The sequence below is a fragment of the Ipomoea triloba genome, chromosome 12 (genome assembly GCF_003576645.1).
Source record: "Ipomoea triloba cultivar NCNSP0323 chromosome 12, ASM357664v1".
In the NCBI taxonomy this organism is placed as follows: Eukaryota; Viridiplantae; Streptophyta; class Magnoliopsida; order Solanales; family Convolvulaceae; genus Ipomoea; species Ipomoea triloba.
This window is the reverse complement of record NC_044927.1, coordinates 13,714,157-13,736,524: the sequence shown is the minus strand read 5'-3', so window position 1 is coordinate 13,736,524 and position 22,368 is coordinate 13,714,157. Positions and strand designations below refer to the sequence as shown.

Below are 22,368 nucleotides of genomic sequence, written 5' to 3'. Positions count from 1 at the left end.
CTTTTGGCCCAAAACTTTGCTGCATCCTTCGGAAATGACTCGAAGTATTTCTCTTGAGCTAGATTTGTCAAATAGAAGTCAATTATGGATTTTATCCATGAAAGTGATCATAATTAGGTGTAGGAACATTAAAATATTATCTAAACATGAGCGAAATTTGACTGTTTTTGGCACTTGTCAGATTGTTATGTATTTTTGAGCTTCAAGTGTGAACAACATTGATGAACAAATGGGTTTGTTAGATTTCTTGTTTAAATTATGAAATTGATGCTTGAATTGATGTGTAAACTTGTTATAGAACTATTATATGCCATCAATTTGACTTTTCACATGCTACATTGCCCAAATTGAATTTTCAATTTCAAACCCTAATTTTTAAATTTGGGGAAGAAGATGAAGTTGACTTTTTGAAATTCTTGACTTTTGTAGTTGACTTCTTATTTGACTATCAAATTGAACTATCTTATGATGAAATTATGCATGTGTGTGATAATGGAATGATATTGTTGATATTCTTATACTAGAATTGTCCAAAATATAGGGAAAACTATGGCAAAATTTTCGAAAATCCTTAGCCCTATATGTTTGTAATCCATTATCTTGACAAGGAATTTTACAGAAATGCAATGGTGACTTATTTGAGAAAAATTTATTCAAAACCAATTACCATGAATGTTAAATTCTTAAATTTGTAGGATGGGACGCGCAAAAGAAATCGCAAAGAAAACAAAGTACGATCATGGAGAATCAAGCAGATCAAGAACACGGCAGCAAGCTACTGCTCAACAAGCTCCCCAGGAGCGTGGGTCGAGGTCATTAAGACACTTGACACCCATCCAGCTTACAACAGTGGCTAACTATACGGGGAAGCAGCTTTCCGTTGGCCGTCACTTCGACGACAATGTTTTAAAAGAGTTCGGTTGTTTGGATGAAGTAAATGGACTTCTAAGGCACTCACAGCTCCGCCATTTGTTTGAGTGGAGAGGACCTACCTATGCGCCTGTTACTTATGAATTTTTGGCGACCTTGGAGATCCGCAGGGAAGTCAACAATGCAAGAGAGTCCATTTCGTTCACACTATTCGGCAACTACTATAGCATGTCAGTCAACACCTTGGGTGTTACACTTGGATTCCATGATGCTACGAGCGTGTCCATGCCTTATTTCAGGGACTTTAAGGAGGATTTTGATTCAGAGACAGTTGCTAGGCAGTATTGGAGGAGCATCACCGACAATGCCCCGTATAATTCATCAAACCTCAAGGCAAACCTCATCACTCGCAATTCTCTAAAGGCTATCAAATTAGCCTTTGCTATAAATCTCTCAGGCAGAACCACCAATCGCAACAAGGTCTACAAACAAGACTTGTTTTATATGTGGTGCATGGAAAATGAGGTTGGCATCAACATGGGCGTTCAAGCTAGAAAGTGGCTCCAGACCCAACAAAAGCCTAAGGTTCAAACAGTGTTCATTGGACCTTTTGTTACGAGATTATGTTACGGGTTGGGCCTTATGGACCGGTTGATGGGAGAGAAAGATGAAGGTTTCACAATTGCCTTCAGTATCGCTGAGTTCTTTGCCATGCATATGAGGCTGGGCGGTGATGATGCACCTGATCTAGAGGCTTCTGACGATGATGATGATGATGAGGACAAGGAAGAGAATGAAGAGGATGATGTTGCGTAGGAGCAAGGCCCTATCCCCATGAATTGGGATACGACGCAGACCTTTCACAGGCAGCTCCATGATGAACAGATGAACTATTGGCGCGAGCAGCGAACGTGGCAGGAAGGCCACTTTACATCCATCTCCTGGAGACAAGATGTCCACACCGAAGACCTTAACCGCATGAGAAGGGCGGTGGAGGAGAATGATAGGAGAATTGCTGCGCTCGAAGCTAGATTCGATAGGCAATTCCAACCCTTCGATGATAACTGATGCCTTCCCTCGACTGTCCTCGATCTTGACACTTGACATTTGATACTGAGTCCAACTAGACATTGGTTACTATGGTTGATGGTCCCATGAGAACATTTGGATCCCTATGCGCGGGGTTCCGACTTTTATTTTACTTCTTTACTTTGCTTTATTTTTATCTTTATTTCTTCATGTCATTTACTTTACAACTGCTTTACTTATCTGCATTTCTATTTGAATAATTCTGCTTATTTACATATTTTATTATCTATGTTTATGTTTTATTGCTTTTATATTTCTATCAGCTTATAATAATTGAATAGTACTCCGAAAAACCCTTTTGTATGTTATGTCTCCATTTCTTATAGAGTATCTATAACAGGAGCAGACCTATGCTGGAAGCTAAAGTGTGGAAAGAGGGATGCATACTTGGTTTATCCTCTTATCCCTTTTCTAATTTTAAGCCCCGTTTTGATCTTTAAAGTGTGGAAATATTTCTTTATAAGCTTTGTGTATGCGTATATTAGAGTTTACCATGTTTATTAGGATTGTTTGATGCATACCCTACATCCCAGAGCAATTTCCAAAGTGTGGAAAGGGATCTTTATTTGTCTATCCTTAGAACCCCTGTTTATTCCTTTACCCGTCGTATGGAACATCGAGGACGATGTTTGTTTTAAAGTGTGGAAAGGACACACTTTGTGCTTTACATGCTTATATGGTTAGTATAAGAAGTTGAAGCTCTTGGGAATGATAAGCGGGTGCATTTGCAGTTTTGAAAAGAGAGTTATTATTTTGTTATCTATAGAGAATTTTGACTAGATGCCAAAAAATTTTTACTCTCGAAATATCTTTGAGGAAGTTACTTTTCGCACCCATGAGAGTGTTTAGAGCCAAATAAGTTTATATTCTTGCCTGCTTGCATGATGTTCACCTCTTATTTACGTAGGACCATAGTCAAGGATCTCTCGAAGTGGGAGTGTGCACTTTTTAATTTGAGAAAGATAAAACTAGCGAGGCCCGGAATTGAACTAACCTTGGTAGGGCATGGGGCAAAAGGTGAGCCTGATGGTAAGCTTAATGAGAAAACAAAACCCTTGAACATAAATAGAAAAAGGCATGAGGGGTTGATATGAGGAGAAGTCGAAAAGGCAAAAGGCCAATCACCAAGAGTTTAAAATTGAGGAAAGCCAATTCGTTGGGTTGTGTTCAAACCATAGTCTTCGGTAAGCAAAAAGCTTTATCTGGAGTCGGTTGTTCACATAAAAAGATCCCAAGAATTGAGAAAATAGAGATGAGGTGAGCCGCTTCGCTAGGATTCGGGTACCCATTGCACTGACCTTCGAAAAAGCATGGAGCTCTATGTGATGTCGGGTGGCTCGATGACGTTATCCTAGGAAGTGAGAAGAAAGAGGGACCGCGCTAAGCCAAAAGCAGTGAGTGGTCCATGCCCCTACCCTCATTTACATTTAAGTTGGGCTTTGGCGTATAAGGATGGAAAGTTGATTAGCTAGTGCACATCGTTCTCACTAGTGGGATCGGTTAGAGGCCCTATTTAAATAGAAGGTGAACCAAAACCTTGGAAATGCATGCTTGCGTATGGTGCGAGGAGTGTGATCCCTTGTTTTACTTGTTTATCTACGAAAGGTTTTTATTTCCCGAAAATATTTCTTGAGTTGATGACATCTGACCAAAATTCTTTGTAGATAACACAAATGATTTCTCTCGTTTCAACAGTCTTGGACACCCATCATTTTGAATTGCCAAAAGCTTTGTTTTACATGAGAAAGTATCTCGGAGACTTATGTGCTTAGAAAGAAAGAGTCTTGCTTGAGGGCAAGCAAGAAGCAAAGTGTGGAAAATTTGATAAGCCTCCGAGATATCCTTAAATCAAGCACATATTAGGGTGTTTTATCACGTTTATAGCATCCTTACATGGTGAATTATGCTCATAAATGCTTGAAAATCACTAACCGACACACAAAAGCTACTTTTAGCCTAAAGAAGGTAAAACAGGAGTCCCGGGAGCAATTAGAAGCAAAAGTTGAGCTCAAAGAACGAACCAGGCAAGAACGGAGCCCCGAAGGACCAAACTAGATGGCCACACGCGTGTGAGCGTGCGTGGAAATAATCCAGTAAGCTCCCACGCAACTCACACGCGTGTGGATGGCGTGGAGACGGTGCTGCGCGAATTTTCGTCTAGGGTTGCTTTTCGGAGACTATTTAAACCCCTTTGATGAATTTTCAGAGGAGGATCCCAGAAATTTAGTTTTCCCTTTCTTAGTTTTTCTTTTGGAGAACTTTCTCCATTTTTTCGTAGTTTTTAGATTAGATCAATCTCCATTGTAGCAAGACAACAATCTTGGATTGAATATCTTTTTCTCTCTAGGTGATCTCTATTTCATTTCTATAATTTTAGTTATCTTGCTCTTAGATTAAATTAGCTTTTGTGTTGAATTTCATATCATGAGTGGCTAGTTTAATCTTGGGATTTGGATTGTGTGATTGAATGTTGCTAGTGTGATGATCTTATTTCTATATCTTGGATCTATATGTTTGTGTTGATGGATTATCTATTCTTGTCTTTTGATTGATGTTTTGATGAGATCTTGTTTGGATCTGGCCAATCATAGTTCTTATGGACTTCTTAAAAGAACAATAGGATAGTGTGTAGCTTATGTGTTTGATAAAATGCTTCTTAGAGCTTTGGATGCTTGTAGGCACTCCTTAGTCAAGAAACCTTAGTACACAAAGATGGAAAAGGGCTAAGACAACACACTCTTGAATAGACAATATCCTAGCATTCCCCGATCCATTACCTTAGTCACACTACAATGCAACATACATGAACACTATCCAATCCCTACCCCTTTTACATATTTACAAATCTTTTTACTTTACTATACTCTCTTGCACTCAAACCAAACCAAATGAACTCTTTCCACTCACAATCCACTCAACTCCACACTCAAACCCAATGCATGACCCGATCAAAGTAAACTCTCGAACACTTGACACACCACCACGTCCTTCCTTCGAGACCGACACTCGAGGAGTCACTGACTTTCCGTTTTATCATACAAATATCTTTTGACGAATCATCCCACTCAACACTGCTTCTTCAAAATGGCGCAGTTGCCGGGGAAGGCAATAGGATGTCATATGTTTTTGTTTAATTTGATTGCATGAATGCTAGATTTGAGCATGTTAATCCACGATCGGCAAGGCTGTGCTACGTCTGGGCGGTAGAGAAACAAACGGCGAGCACTTCTCGTGTGAACACCATTGCCCGTCGGAAGGATGAAGAGAAGAAAGAACAGCCCGGACCATCCGAACCCGTTGAAGAAGTGCCCTTGGATTTAGATCGGCCTGAGAGATGTATTAAAATTGGAACGTCTCTATACCCGGACCTCAAACGATCGATCCTTACGGTGTTGCGAGAATTCACCGACATCATTGCTTGGGGCCCGGAGGAAATGCCTGGAGTTGACCGGGCCGTGATTTGCCACCAGTTGTCCGTCAACCCGACTCTTAAGCCTGTTAAATAGAAACAGAGGCATCTGTCCGTCGACCGATGGGAGTTCGTCAAAGGGGAGGTCAAGGCCTTGCTCTCGGCGGGTCATATCCGCGAGGTTACGTACCTGGAATGGGTCGCGAATGTAGTCTTTGTGCCCAAGCCCCCGACTTGGCGTATGTGCATTGACTACACCGATCTGAACCACGCTTGCCCCCTTGATCCGTACCCCCTCCCGAGCATCCATCAAATGGTTGACGAGATCGCGGGAGCAGAGCTTATGAGCTTTATGGACGCCTTTAAAAGGTACCACCAGATCATGATGTCCGAAGCAGACAAGGAAAAGACCGCATTCGTAACGCCGGATGGATTATACTGTTACCGAGTAATGCCCTTTGGGCTGAAGAACGCGGGGGCAACATTCCAACGGATGATCAACTCGGTGTTCAGAGGGTTATTGGGGAGGTCGATGGAAGCCTATGTTGATGATATACTCGTCAAGAGCACTGCGCGTGCCGACCATGCCGACCATCTCCGCGCTTGCTTCGAAGTTATGCGCAATCACCGACTAAGGTTTAATCCGAAGAAATGCACCTTTGCAGTGCAAACGGGAAAGTTTTTGGGCTATATGATGACCAAACGTGGGATAGAGCCAAACCCGGCCAAAATTCAAGCCATCTTGGATATGAAGCCCCCGACCAGCATCAGGGAAGTGCAACAACTCACAGGGCGGCTGGCAGCACTTAGCCGATTCCTCTCCAAGCTAGCGGATCGGGCACATCCCTTCTTCAAGATCTTAAAGAAGTCCCACGGTTTTACTTGGGATGATGACAACCGAGCGGCGTTTGAAGATCTCAAAGCTTATTTAGCATCCCCGATCGTCCTATCGAAACCCGAGCCGGGGGAAGATCTGGAGGTATATCTTGCTGTTTCAGATCGGGCTGTGAGCGCGGTCTTGTGTCGAATCGATAGTGAAGGAGTACAACGGCCGGTATATTACGTGAGCCACGCCCTGCAGGGACCGAAATTCCGCTACACTCGACTTGAGAAGGTGGTGTTCGCGTTAGTCATTGCGGCAAAGCGTCTGACGCCCTACTTTCAAGGCCGGAATGTCCGAGTGCTGACGGATCAGCCGATCGGGGCTATCCTCAGGACCTCAACTTCTTCAGGACGTCTGGTCAAGTGGGCGATGATGTTGACACAGTTCGCTCTAGAATACAAACCCCGACCGTCCATCAAAGCCCAGGCCTTGGCTGACTTTGTGGTAGAATGCACTGCGCGAGACACCGAAACTGACCAGCATGATCTCCAACCCCCCGAGTGGTGGGAAGTAAGCACGGATGGATCTAGCGGGAAGAACGAAGCTGGAGCGGGGATAGTCATCACGACCCCCGAGGGCTTTAAGGCTTATTACGCCATCTTGTTCCACTTCTCGCCGACCAACAACGAGGCCGAGTATGAGGCCCTAATCGCCGGACTATAGCGGGCAAGACAGCTAGGGGCGAAGACTATCCGAGCTAAAACGGATTCCGCGTTAGTCGTCGGACAGGTCAACGGCGAGTTCGTCACCAAAGGAGATAAGCTGACGATCTACAAAGATCGGGTGCTGGCCGTCCTGCAACAATTTGAGGCCCACGAACTCACCCACATTCCTAGGTCTGACAATGCTGATGCGGACATGTTGTCGCGGTTGGTACACGAGGCTCTCGAGTACATATCGAAGATTGCCCATACCGAAGAAGCGACTGCGCCGTGCGTCGACCTCCTTGAGGTTGGGCCGGTCGAAGTTGAACAAGACCCGTGGATTACCGACTTCAAGGAGTACCTCCAAGACGGGAAAATGCCCCAAGAGGAAGACCGAGCGCGGAAGGTGAGGCTCCGAGCGCCCAGGTTTCAGGTCGTGGACAATCGCTTGTACCGGCGATCTTATGGGGGCCCGCTGATGAGGTGCTTAAACGCATCCGAAGCCGATATCGTTATGAAGGAGCTACACTCGGGACTATGCTCGACACACCAAGGGAGCAGATCGCTCGCACGCCGGATTATGGTTATGGGGTATTATTGGCCATCCATCCAACTAGATTGCGAAAACCTCGTCAGAGCATGCGAGCCTTGCCAAAAATTTGCAAAGGCCCCCGGTCGGCCAGCGACCTTCTACCAGCCGATCAGCACAGCGATCCCATTCGCTCGCTGGGGGGTGGATATCATAGGCCCGTTCCCGATGTTGGCAGCTCGGAAGAGGTTCGTGATCGTGGCTATCGATTATTTTTCAAAATGGATCGAGGCGGAACCTTTGGCGACCATAACGGCCCAACAGTGCGCACGCTTCGTATGGAGGAACGTCATCGCCCGGTTCGGAGTCCCCGTGCACCTGATCACGGATAATGGAAGGCAGTTTGAGAGCCAAAATTTTCAAAACATCCTAGCTATGGTCGGCACAAAGTCCATCCGATCATCCGTGGCATACCCCAAAGGAAATGGGCAGGTCGAGAACGCGAACCGAACGATCTTAGATGGGCTGAAGAAGAAGCTATTTGATGCTAGCGGAAGCTGGGCAGACGAGTTGCCCTATGCGTTGTGGGCGTATCGGACGACTCCTCGGGAGGCTACGAAGGAGACCCCCTTTGCGTTGGTTTACGGGGCTGAAGCACGGCTGCCGATTGAAGCTTGGATCCTGACCTCTCGAGAGCGCGGCTATGTCGCGAACGACAATGAGCAAATGTTGATCGCCGAGCTGGATGCCTTGGAAGAAAAGAGAGAGGTCGCGGCTCGGAGGATAGTCGAGTATCAGAACAAGATAAAGCAGACCCGCGACCTCCGAGTCCGGCCGAGGTATTTCCAGGTTGGAGAATACGTTCTTCGGGAGCGGAAGGCTAGCCAACCAAATGAGGGCGGAAAGTTCGCACAAACCTGGGAGGGGCCGTATGTCATCTCCGCCGTAATCCGACCCGGCACTTACAAGTTGGAAACAACCATGGGAAAGCCGGTAGATCGGATATGGAACTCGGAGCATTTAGTCTTGTTCCACCACTAGTCAGGATGATCGACGATGTAACCGGGCCAAAAGAAACCCCCTAATGTAATGGTTTTATGTCATTTAATGAAGGGCTTCGGCTCAGATTGTTTAGACATTGTTGCCCTAACTAATTGGCCTTCGAGGCCTATGGGAGTAAGGTGCCCATCTTGAGAGCAAGGTATTTGATTGTGTTGGTCCACCGACCTTATGGCCTTCAATGCCGATGGGAGTAAGGTGCACATCTCGGGAGCAAGGTGCCCGATTGTGTTGGTCCACCGACCTTATGGCCTTCGAGGCCGATGGGAGTAAGGTGCCCATCTCGGGAGCAAGGTGCCCGATTGTGTTGGTCCGCCGACCTTATGGCCTTCGAGGCCGATGGGAGCAAGGTGCCCATCTCGGGAGCAAGGTGCCCGATCGAGTTGGCCTCTGAGGCCGATGGGAGCAAGGAGCTCATCTCGGGAGTAGGGTGCCCGATCTTTTAAGCTTAAGACTAAAATAAAATAACTGATGTTTGAAACTAAAGCGGTAATATTATTAAATAAAATGTTCAGTATGCTCGGCACAAAGAGCGGGCCGAGCTCCACCAGTTCAAAACGTTACAAAAAATTTTCCGCCGGCCAATCACTTCGAGGGGCCCGGCTCGGAGTAAGGCTTGGGGCCAGGGTCGGCCACTTCGCCGGGGAGAAGGGCCAGCACCTCGGGGAGTAGGGCCAGCACCTCGGGCCAGAAGAGAAAGCCAACTGCCCGTAGACTCACGTGAGCCGGTCCCCGACCTCCGTGTTGATGAAGGCAGTGAGGAATTCTTTGGCTATAGCCTCATCGGTGCATATAAACCGAGCGAGGCTGCTGGCATCTTTCATTTTGTCGATGGCCTCCTTCTCGGCCTGCTCCGCCTTTTCGGCCCGGCTCTCGGCCTCGGTAAGTTTTTTCTCCGCCGTCTCGCCCCGACCCTCAGTGGCCGCGAGCTCTTTCTCCAGCTCTTGGATCCTCTTCTCGGCCGAGGTGACCTGTTTCTGGAGGGGCTCGACATCTTTCTCCCGGATGCCTACCAAGGCGCGAGCCCGACAGAAGAGGTCGGTCGTCGTGTGAGTTGGCTGAAAAGGCAAAGGGGTTAGATACCTGTATCCGACGGGGGGCTGATAAGCATTTTAATAACCAACAAACTTACCCGGAGGATGTCCTCAGCAATCTGTTCGTCGAGGCGGTTGCACGACCACCACATGATGGTCTCCATGCCCGGCACTTTGTCCCTTATCTGGTCGACAAGGGTAGCAGGCAACGCGTCCCTCTCGCGCAGGCCTTCTTGCAGCTCGGATGGTCGGTTACCAGAGGAGCGCTTTGTGCGCTTCAGGGTGAGAACCTCCTCGACCTCGGGCTCTTGTCGTTTTTCCTTCCCTCGTCGGCTCTGGCCGTGAGCGACTTGGAGGTCGGGCACCGTAACACCTCCCAACGAGGTGTCGATAGGGGTCGGGGCGGAGAAGTTGGTGACCGGGGGATCGGCGACCGGCTTGGCGGCGGCCTTCTTCGCCCCGAGAGCTATCTTGGTTTTGGGGCGAGGGGCAGCTGCTGGAGCAACAAAAGCTTTGTCGGGCGCCATGTCTGCACAAATAACAAAGAAGGGTTAGTTCGGAAGGTCGAACCCCTAAAACCGATCCGAAGGGGTTAGAGACGGGCGAAAACAATTTTGTTGACCTTGGCTCGGCTCGGCCGACGAAATTTTAGCGGCTCGGGTGGCGATCGGCACTGGCTCATACTTCTCGCTTCGGCTGTAATCTGGGGGCTCAAAGTTGGCATTTTTATAGCCCTCCGGGGTGCGGAAGATGAGGTAGTCGTACACCCCCGAGGAGATCTTCTCGACCGCGTCGGTTAGAGCTCGGGTCCGCTTTGGGAAGCTGTGCTCGGTGAAGTGCGTGGACCACACTCGGGGGACCGGTAGCTTCCACTTGTACTCGACTGAGAGTATCCGGTTTTTCCACCCCTTATTACTATCGGGGACGTTGGTGAGAGTGCAGTGGTGCCCTCGAGACTGGAGCATTAGACAACCTCCGCCGTGCTTTGCCGAGAGAGGCCTGACGGCGTAGAGGAAGTTGAACAGCTCCATGGTGCACACCAGCTTGTGTTGAGTGCAGATCTGAGGGAAACACGCGATCATCCGATGGGCGTTCGGGATGATCTGCCCGGGAATAACCTCGTAGTACCTCAGAAAAGCAAGAAGGAAAGGAGAAAAGGGAAAGGTTAGTGGCGCCTTCAGGGAATCCAGGTGGATCCCGAGCTAGTCGTCGAAGTGTCGATCGATCACGTTGCCGAGCGAACAGCTGACCTTATAAGGCACTCTACCGCGCAGCAGTGTGTGGATCTCGTTGGTCTCGGCACGGGTAAGCAAACACTTCTATTGCTGAACGACCTCGCTATTAAGGAAGAGCATCTTCTTTCGGGTGGTGGAAGGCTCGTCGTTAGCTTAGTCGGCCTCTGTCGGATCTGGAATTAACGAGCTGGCCATAGTTGGGGCAGGTAACGCCGACGGTCGGCGAGGGTTCGGCGCTGATGAACTCGCCTCACCCGGGGCCGGGAGAGCACTAGGTCGGGACGAGGCCTCGGGGCTCGAGACTCGCCCTGGGCTGTGCAACTCCCGGGGGACGCCCCTTTGGCCCGACATCCTAATTCCTATTTAAGCGAAGGGATCGGGGTTCAGCTATTGGACGTGGGAGCCGACCTAGACTACGGAGTCTATGTTGTCAAAAGAGCAAGAATAGAGTACTTACCGAGTGTAAAAGCGGCGGAGGGGTGTGAAGACTTCGCGGTGCGAACAGCGATTGCTCTTGTTTTCGCTCGGGAAGCTCTGATCTCCGGATAGCTGTGATGGCGAAAGTAGGCGTCGAGGAGAGGAGCAACTATTTATAGGCGTGAGGCGAGGAAGACCAATCGTCGCCCGGGGGTGGCGCTTCGAAAGTTTTCCCACCAAGGTATTTTCCGCCGTGTGTAAGTCCTCACCGAGTTCCTGTGCGCCCGCGCGAGAGAGCCGTCGCGATAAACAACCAAGAGGTCGGCTCGACATTACTTTTCACCCCAAACCACTCCTCCGCGCTTATACTCGTCGCGCTTTGGGGTGAGGGAGCTAGATGATAGTAAATATACCCCAGGACCGGTCGGATAAATTCCAGACCCGGTCGATAGACGTTAGGTCGGGAGGCCGGCTGGTCGGGAGATTCGTGGCGAGGTCGGGCGTCACGGGCCGAACAGTACCCTCGACCCATCCACAACGTGGCGTGCCAACGGCTGCCACGTACTCCTTCCTGCTTAGGCGCGGGATGAGGCTGGCGCATGCGCGCCACGTTCCCGCCATGCCGAAGGCCCGGCAACCGCGCCTTCCCCCCTTATAAATAGCGCATTTATGAGGAGAGAGAGGATCTTTTGGCCAATTCTTGATTAAGTCTTGAAGCGAGCTCGGACAGTAGGGAAGCCCACTACCGACCTGCCGAGCCCTTCGAGCCCATACTTGTATTGTAAACCGGGCTTGGATCCTTGAGGCAATAACAGATCGTATTTTCCGGTTTTAGCTTGGTATTCGTATTTAACCATATCAGTCATTTTTGGCCCTAAGAAGAATGCAAAATTATGTTTTGAATGAGTTGACTAGCAATAGTTAGTAATTCTCCTAAGAATCATTATAAAACCATGCCTTGTATGATGAGAAAGTGTTAATTCCCAAAATGGTCTTCCGACTATGGCATTTTCTTAAATTAGTCCCTTAACTTTTAATTGCACCTAAAGTGGTCCTCCAATTTTTGAATTTTAAGCCAAAATGGTCCTCTGTTAGCTTTGGCGTTAAGTACGTAGGTGTTAAAATGAAGGGTAAAACTGAAAATTCAAGTTTTGCACTCCAATTTAAAACAATATGTGATTCTATTCAGCAGTTTGCGCACATATTTCTTTAAATTCGATTTGCTCTCCTAAATCTGCAATCAAAATGTAGGATAATCAACTAGAAGGTAAAAAAAGTTCATCTTCAACTTCAACCACAAACTTTCCAAGACAAAGATTTCTTGCCTTCTAGTTGATTATCCCACATTTTGATTGCAGATTTAGGAGAGCAAAAACATAATTTGAAGAAATATGTGCCCAGGCTATTGAAAGGAATTACAAATTGCTTTAAATTGGAGCGCAGAACCTGAATTTCCAGTTTTACCCTTCATTTTAACACCCACTTAACGCCAAAGTTAACGGAGCATCATTTTGACTTAAAATTCAAAAGTCGGAGGACCACTTTAGGTGTAATTAAAAGTCAAGGGACCAATTTAAGAAAAGGTCATTGTTAGAGGACCATTTTGGGAATTAACTCTCATGAGAAATATGATCAATTCTAAATGACAAATCCAGAAAATGGTATCATATCCCTACTCTACACCTATTGGAACAAGATGTAACAATGACTTTAGTTTAAGCCATATAGTACTTGAAGATTGCTATCTTCAGAGGGAGATGGGAAGTACGTTCACTTGAATCAATCCTGTAGAATGGGTCTTAAAAGGCCTAACAGTTGTACTTTTTGTAACATCAAGTACTCTTTTCCTCACTAGATTTTTCCCATTGGATTTTTCTAGTGTGGTTTTTAACAAGACATGAGTAAGATATAGTAAAGTTGCAAATAAATACTTAAATAAATGAATCTCAAAATCCTGAAGATTATGCCTTTAAGGCTTATTGTTGTACTCTTTTTTCCTTAACTAAGTTTTTCCCCACTTGATTTTCTTAAGTTAAGGTTTTTAATGAGGCAACCAGTACAAGATATGACTTTATAAATATCATGTACTCTTTTCTTCAACTAGGTTTTTCCCACGTGATTTTCTTAATGAAATCTTTAACGAGGCATGAATGTATTTAATTATACGATCCATATACCTTGTACTTTTTCTTGTTTAGGTTTTTCCTAGAAAGTTTTTAACGATGCAAGATCGTGATCAAATAATGTCCAAAGGGGAGCATTATGAATATATCATAAATGGACATTATTTCTATAACGCATGAAACGGTTATCATTATAACACACACACACACACACACATACACACACATATACACATATATATATGTACATACATACATACATACATATATATATATATATATATATATATATGTATGTATGTATATGTATGTATGTATGTATGTATGTATGTATATATGTGTATATTTATATATATGTATACATACATATACATATACATACATACATACATATACACATGTATACATATACACATACATACATACATATATATATATATACATATATATATACATATATATATATATATATATATATTGTATTGTCATGAGTTTTATACTTGTACTAGCTTTTTCACGCGCTAATGCGCGAATAGGATAATACCAATGTTTATTTTTAAATAAGTACTTCAAAGTATATCAATACAAGATTTTATATGAGATGTTCATGCTTATGTAATTGAATGTTGAATTTGTTTATTTAAATTGATAATTCAAAGTATATGAATGGAAGATAATATATGAGAGGTTGATTATAATTGTCACTAAAATAAATGTTTGCAATTTTGTAAAAACGATAGTCTAAAATTGTTAGTATAAATAAATACTGCTTTTCGTAATAAAAATGTATTCATTTTAAATCATATTAATAAAAAAAAATATGATTTACCTTTAACGTGAACAACTATGATGTAGTCCAAAAAAGATTACGGGGGATGTAGTCCAAAAAAGATTATGGGGTAGTGTCACGCTTCAATTTATTAGGTTATTTGAATTTCTTATTTGTCAACAAATCCTCCCTAAGTAGTTAATATGATTTGAATGTAAGGAATCTTTGCATGGTAGAAAATAAAGACAATATAACAAATGAAATTTTATATCTTTTTTAATTTTTTGATAATGAATAATTTTTATTGTAGAAGATAAAGACATATAACTAATGAAATTATATCTCTTTTTTTCAATTTTTTGATAATGAATAATTTTTTTTTGAACAAAGGCATAATTTTTTTTTATTGAACAAAGGCATTGTAAACATTGATTTCTAAATTAAAGAAATGCATATGTATTATTTTTGTTGTTGTAATTACTAATTTATTTAATTTAACAAGAGTGGGTACTCACTTTTCAATAATATACTCTAACACATTCGTACTATATGTTTAACAATTATGCCAACTCTGATTGCGATGAGGTTCGAACTTAAGACTTTTTCTTATAGAAATTAACTAGTGTTTTACCCATGCGATGTATGGCAACAATTATGATAGGATGAATTAAGGGAAAAATTTACAAAATGGAAAATCATTGTTGAATGGTATGAATGAAACTATGATGAAATATTATAATAACATTTTACAAATTTTGGAAAACCTCTTTGTATACAATGTTTGTTGTGGAATTACTTTGGGTATTCTCCTTATCACAAATCAAAATCTTCAATCCATTTGAGTTGGTAACTCTTGAAGCAGCAACATATAATTGTCCATGACTAAATACTGTTCTTTTCAAAAAGAGGCCTACGTGAGAAAGTGATTGACCTTGACTCTTGTTAATCATCATTGCATAAGGAACGATTAGAGGGAATTGTCTTCTTTGAAATTTAAAAGGCAGTCTCAAATCTGAAGGAGTTAATGACATTCTTGGAATCAAGATTTTATGACCTGCACTACTTCCAGATAATACCTTTGCTTCTAAAACATGATTTCCAAGTTTAGCAATAACCATCCTTGTCCCATTACATAAACCAACTGAGTGGTAAATATTTCTCAATAGCATAACCGGAGTACCTACTTTTAGCCTGAGTTCATGATTAGGCACACCAGAACACTTGATCCCATTCAAAAATTCAGGTGCATGCACATCAGCTAATATATCAACATTTGAATTTGATTTGCAAGCACTGTCAAAGCTGAAATATGTACTTCCTTCATATGTGTTTAAAGAAGCCATATATTCATTGATAGAGTCAACCACATCAAGTGTTGGAGCCTATATTGCCCTCTTTTCTAAGTATGATTGATCATCAAAAATATTGGAGTATGATGGATATGTACTTTCCGCAATAGTTGCAATAGGATCTCCATAACATTTCAACAAATTCTCTTCTGGAATAGTAATTTCTTCACATCCAATTGTTTGCCCCTGAATTTCTCCATCTCCTATGTTCGTAATCCATTCTGAGAATTGCTTTAGCTTTTCATAATCACTATTTGAGGATGAGCTTTGAAGTCGCATATTTTTTGTGAGACGTAACACTTTACAGTACGGCCACAAGTAAGATGCACTTATTGTTGCATTAACAATATCCTGTCTACTTCCTTTTGGAATAACTAGCAAGATTTGACGAAAGTCTCCGCCAAATACAATAGTTTTCCCTCCGAAAGGCATCTCTAAACTTTTTGGATTGCAAAAACGCAATACATCACGCATACTTCTATCAAGTGCTTCAAAGCAATGCTTATGCATCATTGGTGCTTCATCCGAAATTATAAGTTTGCACTTAATAATGAGTTCTGCAAGATGGCTACCTTGTTTGATATTACATGTTGAATCCTCATTTGGGTTTAGGGGAATTGCAAACCTTGAATGCGCAGTTCTTCCGCCGGGTAACAATAGAGAAGCTATACCACTTGAAGCAACATTAAGAACTATTTCTCCCTTTGATCTCAATGCTGCTGAAAGAGTTCTCCAAACAAATGTCTTTCCAGTTCCTCCATAACCGTAGACAAAAAAAACTCCTCCTTGATTTGAATTTACATCATTCATTATTGTGTTGTAGACATCATGTTGCTCAGGTGTTAGATTTGATACCAACTTGTTGTGCTCTTCTTTAAGTTCTGCTTTATCATAACACATCTCACATACACCAACCTATTCATCAAACTGGCCGAACAGTCAAGATCTGGAATTGGCATTTGTTGGTAATCATGTAGGCTCTTCCCACATCTATTCAACGATTTCTCAATCTCAACTAATGCTTGATTTTTTATTTCATCAACACTGAGGACTAAATTTACAAAAATATTAAACAATATATGTTAGAAAAGTATCACCATATTGGAACTAATAATATTAGACATTAAATAAAATATTAAAGCAAATAGATAAATACATACCTTGAAAGTTCAATATGTTGCGTTGTTTGTACAGAATATCATCGAACATGTATGTCCAACATTTGTCCCAAACCACTTCCGGACGGCTTAAACAATTTGAGGATAACAATGTTGTGAATAAATTTCTTAACTCTCCTACAGTTGCCCACTGACTTGCTTAAACAATTCCATCAATATATTCTTTGTCGTATTCCAATAGGCCAAGTGCATAACATGCATCACGGTAATTGTTGTACAAAACCCCATTGATTGTTCTTAAGTCTTCATAACACGTAGGCCCTCGGATTACATTCAAAAGACATCTCAAATAGTACATCTCACCACTTCAGGAGGAACATAAAAAACTCGACCAATTGAGAATCCTCGTTGTCTTGGAACAAATTCCCTTGTTGCTTGTTTCCAAACAAACTTTGTTGGCATCTCTGCATAAGTTAGTTGCTTTACCTCGGGGTATTTTTTGTTTGCCTCAAACCAAGCCAAAAACATGCTATGCTTTACCGTATGTCGTTCTACAATGACATCGATTGGAGCATCCTCATCAAAATAAATGCTTTGTTCATTTGGCAGATGAAAATTCAAGCGCTCTACTGGAGGATATCTGTATTGTATTTCAAAACCTAATATCCTCCAAGCAACTTCGTAAGGCAATACATATCTACAATCGTAATACATTTTGACCTCATCAATAGTTGTCCTAGATTGTTTATCTGTACCACTTTGATAAAAAGAAGCTGTAACTCGATCGTTGCCTTTGTTTACGTACTTGAATAGATATTTGATAGATCGAGATTGGTTACACCACTCAAAATTTATATGAGCACCGTACTTAAGCAAGAGGTAACGGTTGTGTGGAACCACATATCTGTTATCAAGTTCAACACCAGCCTTCGTAACTGTCCTACCGTTGTCTCTACGCCTATATATCCGATACCCATCTTCACCAACAGATGTAGCATCTACAAACTTCTTTGGAAAACTCTTAAAGCAACGTCCATTAGATGTACACGGAGAGTTAGGTCTCACAATACCACATGGTCCATGAATCATAAAGTCACATACTGCATTGTAGTATTTAGGATCTGTTTGTTGATTTGGTATTTCAGCAGAGATGATATTATTAATGTCATCACCGACGAAATTTGTGTCCTTTGAGTCTAGAAAGAGCAAAATATGAGCATGAGGCAATCCACGCTTTTGGAATTCAATTGTGTATACAACTGCAAAATTGTTCAAAAATATTAGTAAAGTAAATGGTAATTTGGAAATTTCGTAATATATTATAACAATTCAACAAAAAATATGACACGACTTCTTACTACATAACTTACTTGCTCTTACTGTCCCAAATACTTCATTACGCCTTAGATCATTAACCAATGCATCCAACTTCATTTTAAATACTCGACACACAATATCTGGACGATCTTCTAGTTTCAGATTTCTTTTCCCAACAAATCTCATAATCTCAGGCCATTTTGGATTACATGTGAATGTTATAAACAAATTAGGATAGCCTGTCCATCTGCATATAGCCATTGCATCTTGATAATTTTGGATCATGTATCTAGCTCATCCAGTGAACGTTGAAGGTAAAATGACACGTTTTCCTTGAGAACTCGGATTTGTTTCACCACCAACCAAAGCATCGGATAATCCTTTATACATATCACACCTTAGTTGTTTTTGGTTTGTCTGCACGTATTTTAGTCTTCCAGCCTCAACCATTGTGTAAGCATCAATTATAAATTGCTGGAAAAGTCTCTTTGCAACTAATATAGTTGACACCTCATTGACTCGTTCATGCATCCTATATGCAAAGAATTCACGTTCACTAATTTTTTTCCTTCCGCCAGAATTAGAAGTGTTGGGGTGTGTGATGGGTATATCTTCCCTATAACCATCCTCACCATAGGGGAATAATAGAGGGTATTGCAATCCAAGATATGCAGGATGTAATTCATTTATACGTTGCAATTCACCTGATTGAGTTTCTATTATTATGTCTCTATCACCCATCGATTGGTCAAAATCTCCAACGATTAAAGCTGCTACTTCAGAAACAGATGGCAGATTATAGGTTCTTGCATCTCTTTGACGCTTACTGTTGGTCTCGATAGGGTGGTGAAAAGTCTAGAGGGGGGGGGGGTGAATAGACTTTTCTAACAATTTAAAAACTTTATAACACTTCAACCAGAGAGATTTCAAGTGAATAAATTCAACTTGAAATGTGCATCGGAAAATTGTACGGTAAAGTTCTATAAGATAAAACTGCGTAAAACTGAAGAGATACTTGACATGCATTACGTTAGAAATTCTTAGAATAGCTCAAATAATATGTATGCAAAGTTTGAGCCACATGCGAACGTGGCAACACACAAACCCGGATTATATGATCAACACAGTACGTAAAGGGTTAGTGAGTTAAACTTGCAAAAATATAAAGTGCAGTAAAGTAAATAAGAGGCAGAGATTTATAGTGGTTCGGAGATGGTGTAATTCTCCTACTCCACTTCTTCCTTCTCCAAGGAAGGTTTCCACTATCTTCAATCACCCAGATACAATAGTGAAACTCCCGAGTGCTACGCACAAAGCTACACTCAACCACGAGCTCTTCGCGAGTGCTACGCACAAAGCTACACTCAACCACGAGCTCTTCGCACGTGCTACGCACAAAGCTACACTCAACCACGAGCTCTTCGCACAAAGTACGCACAAAGCTACACTCAACCACGAGCTCTTCGCACAAAGTTAAGCTCTCGAGCGCTACGCACAAAGCTACGCTCCCCGAACGCTACGCACAAAGCTACGTTCCCGAACGCTACGCACAAAGCTACGTTCCAACCAAGTGTTACGCACAAAGCTGCACTTAGTTCACCCGAGTGTTACGCACCCAGCTACACTCCTTTCTACCCTCGGTAGAGATACAACTGTTGTTCAAAGAAATAAAGATTTCTTTTGTAAGACTTGAATTCCTCTCGTGTATAGCTCAATGTCTCAGCACTTTGTATTTGATCGCATTCACCGCTCAGAAATATCACTTGTTGATTTTCACGTTTTTTGGTTCGTAGTGCTGTAACCGTGTTTGTCTTCAAGTCTTCTTGGGCTTTTTATAATTCAAAGAATTATTTGCCCGTTATGAACATTCAAATTTTGAACGTTCACTTGATCTGATTGGTCACCCAATCTGATCTTGATGGCCATACCTTCTCATTTAATGACCATACCGTTGATCTGATAACTTGCCAATTTGATCTGATAAAATCTCCATTTTGATCTGCACATTTAATGTCGCTGGTAACTTTTGACAAATTACCTCTGTAAATTGCTCACAAAGTCTTCTTTTACGGCTTGATTGATCCTTGAAACTTGTAGCCTCCAATTTTTTACTTTGTTGCCTTCTCAACTTGATATTGCAGACTTTGTATCGTTCATAGCTTGATATTTTTGAGTTTGTTGCATTCTTGATTTTGATCTTGGACAAGTTGATCTTTCAAAATATTTACCGGGTGGCTCTTGCTTGAGTATGAACAATAATCTTCAGAAAATCACCACCTTCAGATTTCTTCTGGTTCATAGCATCACGTACTGGAATAAATATGAACCATGCAAAAATGGTTAAGTATAAATTCCACTCTTAGTTGCTCCATAGCATGCTCCATAGTGCTTTAAAATAGCTTTCACGCGTGTACAAATGGTGTAGTGTTCACGCGTATGTAATCTTGGTAAGAGTCAACAAGAGTTAATCTCCAAGTAGCTCCATTGACTAAAAGTTACTCCATAAGTAGCTCTATTGACCAAAAATTAGAGCCAAAGACTTGGCCGTGCAACTTGTCCAAGTCTTCTTCCTTAGTATTAAAATGTAAGAAGTAGGATTCGAACACTAGACCATTAGGTATATGCTCAAGTCTTTAACCATTTCTCCGTTTCAGCTCATTTGGTTATATCCATCAAATAAATATATTTGTCCTTCTTAGCATTGTATAGCGTATGGTGTAGAGATAGTGGATCTTGAACTTCTTCTCGCACTATTTGACTTGAACTTCCTCCCTTGTACTTTGACTAGCTCCATGAGTTGCTCCACAAGTTCCTCCATAGACCAAAAAGTTGACTTTGACTCCATTCCTTGCTTTCCAAAGCTCAAAATGTTCTCAATAGGATTTGAACTCATGCCTTCTTGTAGAGATAATTCGACCTTGGCCATTGGATCATATACACTCATGTGTATAGTGGAAGCAAATGACTTACAAGAGTCATGACACAAAGAATTCTATAACACAATAATTCGAACCAATCTAAGGTCATGTCTTGTCTTCCGGGTCCAAACTCTATACTCTAAAAATAAAATAGGGGATTTCTAAAATTACAAATTGGCTCATCAAAACTATTACAATTTTATTCCTGACACTTACCAATAAGTTTTAACTTGACATTTGAGCAGCCTTCATCCATTATTTTCTTCCCAACTATTCTAAAAGACAACACCAGAACATTGTTTTGATCTAGCATGTTTTGTAAATCAGCAACAATTTCAGCATGTAGGTTATCTTTAGTTGCCGTTTGCCTATGGGAGTGAAGACATTTTATAATTCAATAATCAAATGTTCATATTATAATATTCGACATTTGCTTTAAAAAAATACTATTTCTCACCTGATAGAATGGATGCGGTTTCCAACTTCATTTTGTGTGTCATAAATGTAGAGTTGGGCAAACTTAGGTATTGCACCTTCAACTGGCAAAAGGCTTCCTATTAGATGAAAGTTTTGACCGTGCAATTTAAATATTGGCGGGGAAGTGCCTCTGTTTTGGCTATAATCAATCTTGTCACCCATCGATGTGAAAGAAAACATATTGTTGTAAGATCGGATATTGTCTAAAAACTGTTTACTTTTATCAGATGATTCAAAAAAGAGCTTGTAAATATTTTCTGGAGGACATCTGTTGGGTGGCAATCTTATTTTACCCTGCATGCAACACAATGAATATTTTGGATTCTTGCTTTTAACCCTTGCCTCTAGCCTTTCCTCATACCAAAAATTTGCAGCACAATGTTGACACGTATACTCTGGATCTCCATAATCACAATATTCTAAGAAATCAAAACTTAAAGTCAGTTACATAGTATAAATAAGGGATACATTTTTATTAAAAATATAATGTAAATATTATACTTTTTTTAAAATATTAATCATCCTGTATAAATTATATTTACATTATATGTATAACAACTATTAATTTCACAAAATATGTTTTTTACAAAATGTAAACTTAAATTTAGTTACATAGTATAAATAGGGGATTCATCTTTTAAAAATATAATTTAAATATTATACTTTTAAAAAAATATAAATTTCACAAAAAATATATGTATAATAACTATTAATTTCACAAAAATTCTTGAACAAAATGTATATATGGTATTTTTAAGTCATTGTAACCCTATAGGTTTAATATCTACTATACTAATAAGAGCCAAAGAGAGTTAGGCCTAAAATGGGTAGAAAAAATGGCAGTTAAATTATTTAAACAGATGGATGGTTCAGATGAATTATTTAATAAAATAGATGGTTAAGATAATTTAGATTAATATTATTAATAGAGATTACCTAATTTAACCTTATTTTTATGATTATCCGTTAATTTTTCCGTTAAATATTCTCTTCTCCGTTAACATTCCGTTAACTTTTAACTTACCCATTGATTTCTATAAGAAAGATCTTAGGTTCGAACCTCATCTCAATCAAATTTGACATAATTAAGTTTCTCACTCTATTTTACTCTTATTAAATTAAATAAAT

The 22,368-nt window shown here is 41.5% G+C and overlaps 1 pseudogene; it reads right to left on the bottom strand.

Annotated features, from left to right (window-relative positions):
* Positions 1–14,807: 14,807 nt before the first annotated feature.
* Positions 14,808–22,368, bottom strand: part of LOC115999402 — a 13,563-nt pseudogene continuing 6,002 nt past the window's right edge.